At 44.8% G+C, this 14,257-nt stretch overlaps 1 pseudogene; it reads left to right on the top strand.

Moving 5' to 3' along the window:
- The first annotated feature begins 4,469 nt into the window (after positions 1–4,469).
- On the top strand, positions 4,470–7,308 carry LOC136491967 (asparagine--tRNA ligase, cytoplasmic 3-like; annotated as a pseudogene).
- The last annotated feature ends 6,949 nt before the right edge of the window (positions 7,309–14,257 follow it).

The raw sequence follows: 14,257 nt of genomic DNA, 5'->3' as shown, positions 1-14,257 counted from the left end.
TTTAGTTAGTAAATTATAATATTATTATTTTCTGATCAACATTGATAATAGCAATATTATAATGTTTATTCATAAGTTTTACATGCGTTAATTCTATTTCTACGCAACGGTGATGTAGAATTAGTGTATAAGAAAGTTGTATGTTTTAATTTTGATCAACGTTAAATTAAGGTATGCAATTATTACGTCATGTTTTTTCTCACTGTCTCTGACGGTGTTTTCCAGGACTCAACCCAATGGCTTTTATCTCGCACATACCGCCTCTTGAAGGAGGCAACTATAGGATATGGCGAAAGAAGTATAAACTAGCACTTGCGCTGTCTGAAAATGACCTAGCGTTTACCTCTCCGTGTCCTACTAAGCCAGTAGACCCAGTGAGGGAAGAAAATGAGTGATGCCGATTTCACTGCTCGGCAGCGAGATCATGTAGAAGTGCGGATGAAATATGATCTCGAACGCAAAAAAATGGGACATTTCAAACCGCAAGTGCTTGATGGTGCCTAAGTCCACTATTTTAGATGCGATAAGAGGGTCTATCCCAGATTGTGATACCGCCACAGAGTATCTTAAGAAGGTGGAGAGTCAGTTCACTGGCTCTTCAAAGGCTTATGCCAGTACTTTGATCAAGAAATTATTCAATGAGAAATACACTGGTGGCGGTATCAGAGAGCACATACTGAAGATGAGCAACATGGCTTCAAAGCTGAAGCCAATGGATTTGAGGCTCAAGGATGAGTTTCTAATTCATTTGGTTTTTGCTTCCTTGCCTAAGGAATATGAAATCTTTGTTGTTAATTACAACATGCAGCCTAATAAGTGGGATATAGAGAAGCTCATCGCAATGTGTGTTAAGAAAAGAAAAGGCTAAAAAGCTCACAAGGTGATTCTGTTAACCTAGTGAAGGATAATAAAAAGAAAAACTTTAACAAAAAAATGCCAAACCTCAAGGGAAAGCCCATCAGAATGACCACCATCCGAAGAACAACAATGCTCAAGTTGACAAGGATCAGTATAAATGTTGCAAGAAGCATGGACATTACCAGAAGGACTGTCCAGACTTCCTAAAGAGCCTTCTGAAGAGAGGTGAGGATTTCATTACATTCATAGATGAATCCTTATTTTTAAGTTATGCAAAATCTACTTGGTGGATTGATTTAGGTGTAACTATTCATGTTGCAAATTCATTACAGAGATTTTGTATGAGGAGGACCCTGCAAAGAGAAGAAAGAAGAATTAAAGTTGTAAATGGAGTTGAAGCTGAAGTTAACACCATTAGAGATCTCTCTCTGAAATTAGACGATGGTTTTATACTTCAGCTTTCAGATATCATTTATGTATCTTCTTTGCGTAGAAACTTGATAAGTGTTTTATGATTAGATGATGATAGTTATGATTGCCATTTTGGTAATGGCAAATGTCGGATTGTGTATAATGATAAGTGTGTTGGTCTTGCCTCCCGACAAGACAAGCTTTATTTATTATCACTTTCTGAGAATGTGAATGTTGTGAGCACCGAGAATAAGAATGCATCCTCGTCTATGAATGCAAGTAATAAGCGAAAGAGAATTCATGATACATCATTGAAATTATGGCATTGTCGTTTAGGCCATATTTCAAGAGGAGAATAGAGCGATTGATTAAGAAATCAATTCTTTCGCCTTAAAATTTTTAGATCTAGAACAATGCATTGATTGCATAAAAGGAAAGTACGTTAAGAAAATAAAAAAAGATACCAAATGAAGCGCAGGAATTTTAGAAATAGTTCACATCTGTGGTCCTTTTCCTATGAAGAGTGTGGATGGTTATGATTCATTTATAACATTCATAGATGATTATTCTTGTTTTGGCTATATTTATCCAATTAAGGAAAGATCGGAAGCGTTGGATAAATTTAAAATATTTAAGGCTGAAGTAGAAAATTAGCACAACTTAAAGATTAAGGTAGTAAGATCCAACCGTGGGAGAGAGTACTACGGTCAACACACCCCATATAGCAAAGTTCCTGGACCTTTTGCAAGGTTCTTACAGGAAAATGACATAGTTGCATAGTATTCTACACCGGGCGAGCCTAAATAGAATGGAGTAGCTGAAAGACGTAACCGTACCTTAATAGATATGGTGAGAAGCGTGATAAGTTACTCTACCCTACCGATAAGTTTATGGATGGAGGCGTTAAAAACCGCCATTCTTATTCTTAATCGAGTGCCAAGCAAGTCGGTGCCCAAAACCCCATATAAGTTATGGATAGGAAAGGAACCCTCACTTAACTATTTACGTATGTGGGGTTATCCAACTGATGCAAAAGTCTTTAACCTAAACATAGAGAAGCTAGACTCTAAGACAGTCAGTTGCCATTTCATTGGCTATCCAGAAAAGTCAAAAGGTTACCTCTTCTATTGTCCTGACAGACAAACAAAGTTTGTAGAAACAAGACATGTTGTGTTCTTGAAGAATGATATGATCAGGGGGAGCATAGTAGCGTAAGAAATTAATTTTGAAGAGAAGTGGGTATACATGCCCACTCCAATAGTTCAGAAACCATTCTTCACGCTACCTGTTGTTGTTGTACCAACAGTGTAAGACACTGTAGTAATAGCACCTGTTGTTAGTTCTCCTGTGGCAACAATAATGAGCATGAGGAATCTGTCATTCAGGATCCCATAGAACCCTTTGCCACATATGAAGAAGAGCAACAACAGCATCATATAGAACAAGCGTCATCTAACGAGGCCCCTAGAAGATCTCAAAGAGTTATGAGATCAGCTATTCCTGAAGATTACAAAGTTTATAATGTGAGGAAGTTCAAATGGAGAGTGATCCCACCTCATTTGAAGAAGCCATGAGAAGCGCTTACTTATCAAAGTGGCTTAAAGCCATGGAAGATGAAATGAAATCAATGAAAACCAACGATGTTTGGGACTTCAAAACAATTCCTAAAGGAGCCAAGACAGTAGGCTGTAAATGGGTCTACAAAACCAAACATGACTCCAAAGGGAATATAGAAAGATTCAAAGCGCGACTTATGACGAAAGGCTTCACGCAAAGAGAATGTATAGATTATAATGAGACATTTTCTCCAGTCTCAGGTAAGAATTCTTTTAGAATTATAATGGCGCTTGTAGCACATTATAATTTAGAATTACATCAGATGGATGTAAAGATGACGTTCCTAAATGGGGATATGGAGGAAAATGTTTACATGGTACAACCAAAAGGTTTTGTTGTAGAAGGAAAAGAACGTATGAGTACCGCCTAAGAAATCCATTTACGGATTAAAACAAGCTTCAAGATAGTGGTATTTGAAGTTTGATAGTACAATAAGAAAGTTTGAGTTTCACAAAAATATAGAGGACAATTGTGTTTATGCAAAGTTTAAGAATGGAAAATGCATTTTCCTAGTCTTATATATGGATGACATCTTGCTCGCTAGCAGTGATGTTAATCTACTACTAGAAACAAAGAAGTTCCTGTCCTTGAAGTTTGATATGAAGGATCTCGGTAAAGCTTCGATCGTTCTAGGAATACAGATTCACTGAGATAGAGAAAAGAGAGTTTTAAGATTATCACAAAATGCATACTTAGAAAAAGTTCTAAAAAATATAGTATGCAAAATTATAAGTCTTCACCTGCTCTCATAGTCAAGGGTAATAGATATGGGGAATTTTAATGTCTCAGAAACTAATATGAGATCGATCAAATGAAAGCGGTTTTATATAGTTCAGCTGTCAGAAGTTTACAGTATGCTTAAGTGTGTACTCGCCCTGACTTAGCATTTGTTACTGGGTTACTTGACAGATATCAAAGTAATTCAGGAATAGAATACTGAAAATTAGTAAAGAAAGTTTTGTGTTACCTATAAGGTATAAAGGGTATCATGCTAATGTACAGAAGATCTGATTCTCTGCATATAGAGGAGTATATAGATTCTAATTATGTGAGAGATGACAGAAAGTCCACGTCAGGATACATATTCACTCTCGTAGGAGGAGTTATATCATGAAAAAGCTCAAAGCAAATCGTCACTATATTGTCCACAATATATGCTGAGTTTGTAGCATGTTATGAGGCCACAGGGTAGGCTGAATTGACTGAAAAAATTCATATCCGTGTTGAAAGTGGTAGACGACATACATAAACTACTTAAGTTATACTACGATAATAATCCAGCAGTATATTATGCTTCACAACAATAAGTCAAGTGGTGCTGCCAAACACATTGACATAAAGTATTATGTTGTGAAAGATAAAGTCCGGGATCGTATAATTAGTCTTGAGCATATAAGAATAGAAAAGATGCTCGTGGATCCGCTTATAAAAGGCTTACCACCCAACGTGTTTAGAGAACACTTAGCTGGTATGGGTTTAAGGGAAGCTTATGATTTCTGGACAATAAAGGCCTAGTTGAGAATCTATTTCAAAACAGAGAGGTGCATTGTAGCTGTTTAATCTAATGGCAACTGATCGTGACGATGAGGCACGCTGTATGCACTAATCTATGATGGAATGGGAACAAGAAAAAGCAAGTAAGTCGAGTTTAAGTCCTAATGTGAGATCAAGGGAAAGAATGTTAGATTGATCCCACCAATTTGGCCCAACGACCAATTCGACCTTGATCCGCGTCCTGATCAGGGACGTCCAACCCTAACTATGGTTGGTGGGTCCTGTCGTACAGCGCCATAAAAAGGAAAGTGAGGCCAGGACACAAGGTAAGAGGTTTTCCTGAGCCGCCAGACGTCCACCTAGATCCCAACCCTAACCGATCTAGAGAGGGGATGCTGCTAGCGACGGAAACGCCACTACCGGTTTCACCATCGCCTCTGCACCGCCGCTATAGAGTCCGCGACTTCACCACCTCACGAGAAGCATCGCGATGGCCAGCTCATCTTCAACGAAGACGGTCGATAGTTTGCACCTCCGTAACTTCTGACTCTCTCTGTTTTTCGCACTAGTACTAGGATTTACTATTCAATCAAATGTTAGTTCTATAGCTAGTCATCCTGTAATTTTTAACCGGATCACCTGGAGCCCTCGATCACCCGCACCCGCATCAGCGCCATCCTTGACGCGTGGGCGAGCATGTGGTAGTCGGCGGCTGGGTCGTCGAAGGCCGCGAGCAGGGCCGCGGTGCGTTCGCTTTCCTCAAGGTAAGCGACGGCTCCTGCCTCGCCGCCCTCCAGGCCGTGGTGGAGGCCGGGTTACTGCGCGGCGCAACGCTCGCGCGCCTCACGCCGATGGGCACCTCCGTGCTGCTCGAGGGAAAGCTCAAGAAGCCCCCCGGAACTCCAAGGAGCGCGTCGAGCTCCATGTCGATAGGGTAATCGAGGTCGGGGAGGTGGACGACGCGTACCCGCTGCACAAGAGCATGACAAAGCCTGAGAATTTCAGGGACTTGGTACACCTCCGTGCACGCACCAACACGGTATGAAATCTTTTCCTTTCTGGCTTAATGTGTTTGCTTAATTGATCATCACAGGCCTCAAGTAGTTACCTGAGAACGCCGACTTGTGTTTTGTTGTCAACTTATGATCTTACAGTCCCTATATTGCAGCATATCTTTATCTTTCCAGTGAGATTAATTGCATTAATTTTTTATTCTAACTAATCTTTTGCAGATAAGCACCGTTGCTCGGATAAGACATTACTTGCCCTATTTGACGCACGAGTTTTTTTCACAAGAGCGGTTTCTTTTATGTCCATACACCCATAATAACCACAAGTGATTGTGAGGGTGCTGGTGAGATGTTTCAAGGTCACAACTCTGTTCAGCCAGGGTGATGGAACTATTCCACGCAAGGATGATGGAAAAATTGCTTTTGAGAATGATTTCTTCAAGCGACAAGCTTTTTTTACTGTCTCAGGCCAACTTCAGGTTGAGACTTATGCTTGCGCTCTAAGTAGTGTGTACACCTTTTGACCAACATTCCGAGCAGAGAACTCACATATGTCAAGACATTTAGCAGAGTTTTGGATGGTTGAACCAGAAATTGCATTTGCAAATTTGCAAGTGAGCTGCTTGACAAACTCTAGTCTTTTCTTGACCACTTTACCTAAATAGGACCTGAACTTGTATGAACATGAATTCTACTAATGCACCTGTGTTCAACTGTGTCAAAGGATGTTATGAATTATGCGGAGAGCTACGTACAATACCTATGCAAGGGGTTACTTGTGTATTGTGAAAAAGAACTGGAATTCATGGATAAGAAATGTGCTGAAAATGGTACAACTTCAACTGAGCGTCTGAGGCTTGTTTCTTCAACGCCTTTTGAACGCATTTCATATACAGAGGCTGTGAATATCTTAAAAGATGCCAAAGAGGAGATGTTCAAGAACGCTATTGAATGGGGCAATGATCTAGCATCTGAGCATGATAGGTATGTATAGCACAGTTGGTCTTACTTCTCAATTTTCTATGGCCTGCTTTACCTTGTTTAGAGGTGCAAATTGTGTTCTTTATTTATGATGAAGGTATTTGACTGAGACGGTATTTATGAAGCCCGTTATTGTTTATAACTACCCGAAAGAAATAAAGTCATTCTATATGAGGCTTAACGATGACCAGAAGACTGTCGCTGCTATGGACGTTCTTGTGCCGAAGGTAAATATTGTATTCAATAGTTCCATATGTGAAAATGCATATCTCGGCGTTGTGCGGACGACCTCCCTAATAGGCATGTGCCTTACTTGGTAGCATAGCATGTGAACTACCTTTCTATATCACTGAATTCCTTTTTGCCTCTATATAACATATAAAAAGAATATTGTGCTTTGTAACACTCCAATTTCCAAGAAGAGGACAATCATCACAATTTTGATAGTCACATGTTGCTTAGTCCAGTAAGATTGGGCAATTCTTTTTAGGACTAGTTTGCCAAACCATTGTCGGTTGGCAGTATGCATTCATTATTGGATATGTTTAGCATGTCTATTTTTCTACTGTTTCTTGGGTTTTGTATCATTTTTTATGGAAAATTGGTTCTACTCTTATGGAACAGTTATGTCTGCCCTAATACTAAGATATCTTCATGTGTTTTCTGGATATTTTTTTTACTAGGTTGGTGAATTGATTGGTGGAAGCCAAAGGGAGGAGCGTCTAGATATCCTTAAAAAGAGATATCATTGTCCATTTTGTAGTTCACCTTATATATTCATATAGTTCGGTCTTATACTTATTTTGCTTCAAATTCCTACTTGGTTCATTTGTCCAGTTGTGCAGCTTGTGCTGATGGACCATGGCAAATCTAACTTAATTTTGTAAACTTAATTAACTGTCTGTTGGATATTGTTATTCTTCTCATTGCTCAAGAAGCTTGGGGTTGTCCTGCAACCTGCTGAGGCCTGTTTGCCATTGAGGCAAAACTTTCTGCTATAATTTTCCCTTACTTCAATGCAAGGCAGAGCTCCTGCCACTTTCTTTCAAAAAAGACACGCCAATCAATGTGGGCAACAGTCGCATCATTTAAATTAGTCTCATGAATGTGGTGTTCGAGACGAGTAGTAACCTGAAAACAGTTTGCATTCCGTTACTGAGATTTATACCATTTCATTTTTGGGATGTATTTCTGTTAGCCTTTCCTAGCGGCTAGTTCGTGCAAACCAATGGTGGGAATTGAAACACTTTGAAGGTGCATAAGCATGCCCTTCACTGATGCTGAAAAGGCTAAGAGACTACTACATCGTATGAGTAGTGTGCTAGTGATCTAATTGCAGTTAAATTATGTCACCTTGTGCAGGATAGTGGACTCAGGGCTGTCTGTCGAGCCATATGAATGGTATTTGGACCTCCGCCGGTTTGGCTCTGTAAAGCACAGTGGATTTGGCATGGGCTTTGACAGGATGGTCCTCTTCGCCACCGGTCTTGACAACATCAGGGATGTCATTCCGTTCCCAAGATGCCCTGGGAGGGCTGATCTTTGACTACTCGCCAGTGTCTGCCTTTAATTGAAGTAGAGTAAGTCCTGCAATTCATGAATCTGGTTTCGAAATGTTATTCATCATTCTGATAAGCCGGTTGCCCTTCAAATCTGCACCTTAGAACAAGGGTATGCTCATAGCATTGGGTCTGTTGGCTTTTTTCTCGATAATAACTGTTGGGAGTCGATTTGTGTTTGTACTATTTCCTTACAGATATTGGACTGCATTTTTTTTTGACGTTATATTGGACTGTATCCTAGCTAAGCTTGATGAAAGTTTTTTTGGTTCGGTTTCATCACTTAAATTATTGATCAAGTTCTCTTTTCATTTGATGAATGTGGCAGGAGGGCAAAGAGTGTCCAAAGGCTATGCTTAAGAAGAGGATTTTACACCAAAGAGACTACTCAAAACCCAAGTCAAAAAGTCGTTCACATGCGCCAAGATTTCTAGCTCGATAGTACTAGATTTCCAAAGGTTTCCCAGTCCTTTTATACTACTGTAAATTTTGTAAAGGACTACAGACTGAGTCAATTTAGCGCATGTTGGTCACCATTTTAAGCCTAAACACATCTACACGACTACATGCATCCTCTTAGGGCTTTAGCCTGAAGAAGCCAATTGGCCGCCTGCCAGAGCAAAGTGAAGCTGATAAGCATCATAAACTAACTGCAAAAGTTTAACGATAATTCTCAAATTATGTACTAGCTTAGCGTCAAACCGCCACATTTCAAAACTTTCTTTTTCTTTAAATACTAGCAAAAATGCCCGTGCATTGCAACGGGAGTACCGGACACATAATCTTTGCAACCGAAGAAAATAGAAACCCAAAAAATCAACAATTGTTATGAAGAAGTGGAGATTCAATACCAAATGTAGATCGGCCAAGGAGAGGCTCAGGATTTAAGATTCTTTTTTCCCTATTAAGTAGGTTGTATCATCAACAACATATACTCGAATTTAGTATCTTAATAGTATACAACTTCTCTTTTTTCATAAAAGTAATTTAATGCTCATGACATATTAGTTACATTTAATTATTCGTCTTTGCGGAGCACACGCTGGCTCTGATGATGCTACACGTGTCGGGCCTCGCCAGCAGGCCGCATGCTGATGAGCGGCCGCATGATGAAGATGCTAGTGCGGTGACGGAGGCACGCGAGGCTGGACCATTGTCACTAAGTTCCTAGTACGAAGGGTACGTGGAACAGGATACGCGAACGTGGATTGACAATTTTAAGTTCTCGGTTTGCAAGGGGATATACCTCTTTGGAATGGTTAGTTCAAAGAGTGGAACATGATTCTTAAAAATTTGGAACTACGTACGTGGAACGTAGCTATAAAATGTGCATCATAGTCTCGAGATATTTATTTAGTTAATTAACTACTATAATCTTAGATTGTATGTAGAGCATTAACACTAATAGATTTGTCATGAATGCGTCTCTGGGTTGTAGGTCCAATTGAATTAATAGTTGCATTAGGATATGTCTTGCAGGCCCGTTTTACTTATAGTCTCCCATCCAGATTGCAGGCCCATATGGACATGGCTCCATCACACGATGAAACCAGCGTTGCTCCGCCGCCGGCTCCCGACCCCAGCACCACGCCGCCGCCGATGTCCGGCCCCAGCGCCGCGTCGCGCAGCCACCCAGCATCGAGCCGTCGCCTAGCTCCAGAGCCGCGTTGCGGATCTCCGCAGCTTAGCTGCAAGGCAGTTGCTAGCTTCATCCTCTCGACGATCCAATGTGCTGTGGTCACCACCGTATGCCGACGAGTTTGCATCCGACGTCGAGCCCAAGAACATCCGTCTTTGGGTCTTTTGGCAACGTGGCTAAGGGGATGGCGGCCTTTATCAACATCAAGTCTTTCCAATGCGTGACGTGTGGGTATGGAAGGAGATTCGCATGTTTGCTTGATTCGGTTTTGGATTTGCATGTGGGCATGCACGGTTCGATTTCCTATTGCAATATCGAGGGACCGTCGGAACGGGGCCGTAAAGTTTTTTTTTTTTTTGTCCGAAGGTTCCACGATAGCCGAGACCGAGACACTTTAGGATTATCAGGTTGGACGAAATATTAAAGTTGTCTAGAAATTTTATCTCTTTAGTATTAGGTATAGAAAATATTTACTGTACAGCAAATTATCGACCTGTCATGTCTTATCTTCCGGTGCACCTCTTTTGAAATAATATTGCCAAAATAAGTATGTCCATGTGTGTTCGAATTGTGGGATGCTCCGTCCGAACAAGTTCTATCCGGGAAAAACCTAATCTAATCTGACATAATCTAATATGACAGTGCGCCGGGTTGAGTTTAGGTCATGATTTTCAACCCATGGTCCTATACAACTTGAAAAAACTCAATCCAAAGTAGGTAGACCAGAGAAATAGCCTAACACACTAGGGTGTCGGGTCGGGCTTAGGCTCAAACAAAAGATTTTGACGTGATGACTATTTTTCCTGGTTCAATTCAACACGAACCTAGCCCCGCTCAACCCAGTGTAGTAAATCCGCTTCGTTCTTAGAAACTCATGATTTGTTTTACTACACCACCCTAAAGGAAGTGGGAGACGCGGAATAGCCTAGCCCAACCCAGCCGATGAAACCCTAGGGGCGCCCCTGGCGGCCGTAGCCATCCGCCTCGCCCACCTCCCTCTCCCCCTCCCCCACCCCATCCGCCACCCACGACCCTTCCCAGTCACGCCCGGAGCCGACCGTGCAGCCCCAGCCGACGGCTCCATGCCTGCCTCCGCCGCCGGCGACCACCACCCACCTCCCCCTCCCCTACCCCCTCCAGATCCACAGTCCTCGAGCCACGTGCGGCGCTCACGGTGTCCCTAACGCCGCCCGCATTTGGAGCTGGCTTAGCCACCCCACGGCTGGCCTCCCCCGCTACTCCACAGTGCCGTGGCCTCTCTATGCTGCCGCCCCCGCCATCGGCTTCGGCTCCGACGACGGCAGGTACCTCCACTGACTCCGCCGACCCTTCGTCCCCCTTGTGCGCCGCCACTACCCCGTAGCACGACCTTGACACCGCCGCCGGTGGTGGCAGCCCACACGCGTGCTGCTCGCCGCAGGAGCCGGAGCTGGAGCCTGAGTCGCCGCTGACATAGTCCGGGGCACCCCGCCAGACGTCGCCGCTGTCGGTTGGTGCCAGGTGCGCTGTAGCCACAGCTGCCAGCGACCTCACCAAATCTAGGTCTTCTAGGCCCATGGGCGCCACCGAGGAGCCACCGGCCACCCCCTGCTCCTCCTCTCTCTCGCCGGATGCGGCCCCGTTCTACCCAGGTCCCTCCTCCGGAGGGCGCACGAAGAGGTGTCGGTGGGCGAACGACGACAGCGAGGAGTTCGACGATGACCAATCCACAACCTACCTCGACACCGTTCTTCGTCAGGCGAAGCCTGCATCGGCGTCCCCGCCGCGTGCCTAGCCTCGATCAGCAGTGGTTGGGGGCCGAGGCAACGCCGATGCTGGGCGGTAGGGACGTGGGTGAAGGTCGAGGAGACGCTGTCGGCCGTGCCCCCAGCTAGTGCACGGCCTGCCTGCTCGGCATGTGGATGGCCGCGTCCCCGTCTACCAACACTTTGGACGTCGCGGATGGGTCTCCGCCCCCAACGCTGATGGGTGGCGTGAGATTCTCCAACGACAGGAGACATGACCAGCGGCCGCCTCGATCGAGAAGCTGCTTCCGCAGGCCCGGGAGATCCCGACAGAGCTACTCGGCAGATGTTTCAACTACCTTTCCTACTCACACCGAGTAGTGACCTGCCAGTTGCCACGGTGTTGTCTGCGCTGCCACGGCTACTGTCACCTCGCTAGGGACTGCAAGTGGCCCAGGTGTGCCGCAGCGTCGGCGTCAGAGGCAGGGGGTGGAGGCTCACGGCCCTCCCGGCATGCGCCACATGGTGGCTCAGACGGAGCCGCGCAGGTGGCTGTGAGGGGCACCAACGGCTCCCGTCGATGACACCGGCGGCACCGGAGCAAGCTGCTGAGGGAGATCAATATTGTCGTGACTGACAACGTCACTTCTTCTACTGCCGCATGCTGCTCCCACGAGTCTGATCCGCTCGCGGTGGCGCTGTGCGATGGCGCTGGCCCTCCTGTATGGGTCGACTCGATGCTCGATGAGCTCGCTGCCACTAAGCCTGGGCGTTCGGGTTACCCAATTTTTTTTGGGTCGGGTAATTCGGGTAATTCAAAATTCGGGTAATGAAAATTGCTACCCGATATTACCTCCGAAAAAACACTACCCGCAAATTCGGGTACCCGATAATTCGGGTTCGGGTTCGGGTATTACCCGATATACCCAAATTTACAGAAAACAACAAACTACACTAAATTTCAGTAGCGATCTATACATAATTTCAGCAGCAATTTGTATAGAATTTTAATAGCAATTTGTAGAGAATAATATATTACAGTCACTCATTCAAATAGAGAGAATTATATTCTAATAAAGTGGTAAGTTAAATGGTTCAGCTAACAACACATGATAAATACAAAGACAAAAACAAATCTTTGGGTAGTTCGGATAGTTTGGGTACTGGGGGATATTACCCGAATTACCCAAACTAATTTCGGGTAATCAAAATCGCTATCCGAATTTGGGATCGGGTACCTCGGGTTCGGGTAATTCGGGTCCGGGTTCGGGTAATTCGGGTACGGGTAATGGATATCGGGTATTTTGCCCAGGCTTAGCTGCCACGCTCGTCGCGAGTCGATCGGCGGGTGCTCCAGGGTTTGGGCGCCCGTCTACTCCAACAGCGGCCTCTCTGGAGGTTCAGGGATCGTTGGCAGACACCCGTTTGCCACTACAGATGGTTTAGCTCAGCTTCGCGGTGGATGGTGATGATCGGCAACCGAACGACGACAACGTTTCTCCTTCCGCCCTTGCCAGGGAGTTTGCTAGACGTGTCTCCGCCCCGCTGAAGACTCCCATACTCAAGGCGCCACCCCAACGTCGAACCCGTCGCTCTCCATCGTTGGTCACCATCCGCCGTAGCACGCGTCTGCGTGGTAAGGTGTGCCTCTCGGCCCTTTAACACCACCCTTCAAGCGCAAAAGGTGCTTGTGTCCAAGTGGGAACCCACCGCCTCACAGTCGGCGGATACTCAAGTAGTGGCAGACTTCCTGCAGACATTCCAAGGCCCGCTCGACTCCACAAAAAGAGCCGCACTTCGAGAGCTTATGAAGTTCAACGTGGCGGGGTTCGAGCGTATGTTCAAGGAGGCTTGCTAGTCTCGTTGGCATCTGCCTAATTGGTTGCTCAACGTTTATGTAATGTAATTTAAATTAGATTTATTTAGGTCATGTTGGCTTCCATCCTTCCACGGTAATCTATGGATTACCTAGGGATGTTGTAACCAGTCAAACTCTGCTTCTGCTTAATGAAATACATGTCGCTAAGACACGCTCACGAAAAAAAACACCACCCTAAAAAAGGGGGAAAATCTTGTTTACTGTTTTATTACTATGCAATATACTTCATATACATCTGGCTTTGAGAAGCAAAGTCGCTTCCCAAACATTTTTCTCCGTGCACGCACATAGCACTTTTTCATACGTACGTTGCAGTGCCGTGGTGGCTTTTCTATATGTTTGCAGGGTGCGTTTGGAATTTTGGATGCCATAAACATTTCTGGTTTGGGTTTGGATGCCCAAATCATTTTAGGCCAAGTTTGACACCACTCCTACCGCTGAGCTCCAGCGCGCGCTCAGTGACGAAGCCAGAAAAAAATTTAGGGGGGCTGAACAAAAAAAATAGAGACTTTTTTATCTTCTCTTAACCTTAGCCCCCTCCTACCTAATACATATATACATAAAATTTTAATGAAGGGCGTAGAGGGGCCCCACGTGCCCAGGATGGGTAGGGGGGCTAGAGCCCCCCTAGCCCCACCGCTGGCTCCGTCACTGCGCGCGCTGCTCTATCTCTCACTGCTCCATCATTTTTGCACTGTGGATGGGGAGCGGAAAAAAAATCTGCTCCCCACTGATCCACTCCACTCCCCTCGCGCGCCACCATCGTTGTGGTCTCCGAGACCCACGTCCGCCATCGCCTTCGAGCCTGCGCTTGTCATCATCGGCCTCCAAGCCCGTGGCCACTATCACTGCCGTCTTCTTGAAATTCTATAAAAATGGAAACAACAACTTTAGTCGCTTGCCGAGATCTAGCCACTGTCTTCAAGATCGAGCCTACTCTCCTCCACCTCTACCACTGTCGAGATGCCCTCTTGATCTCGCCGTGACATTTGAGCTCGTTTCTATCGTCGCCTTCGAACCTGCGCTTGGTGTCACTGTCGCCTCCAAGCCCGCGCTTGCCGTCACCACCAAGCCTACTAGTTGCC

Source organism: Miscanthus floridulus, chromosome 11 (assembly GCF_019320115.1).
Source record: "Miscanthus floridulus cultivar M001 chromosome 11, ASM1932011v1, whole genome shotgun sequence".
Lineage (NCBI taxonomy): Eukaryota > Viridiplantae > Streptophyta > Magnoliopsida > Poales > Poaceae > Miscanthus > Miscanthus floridulus.
This window is presented reverse-complemented; position numbering and strand designations above follow the sequence as displayed.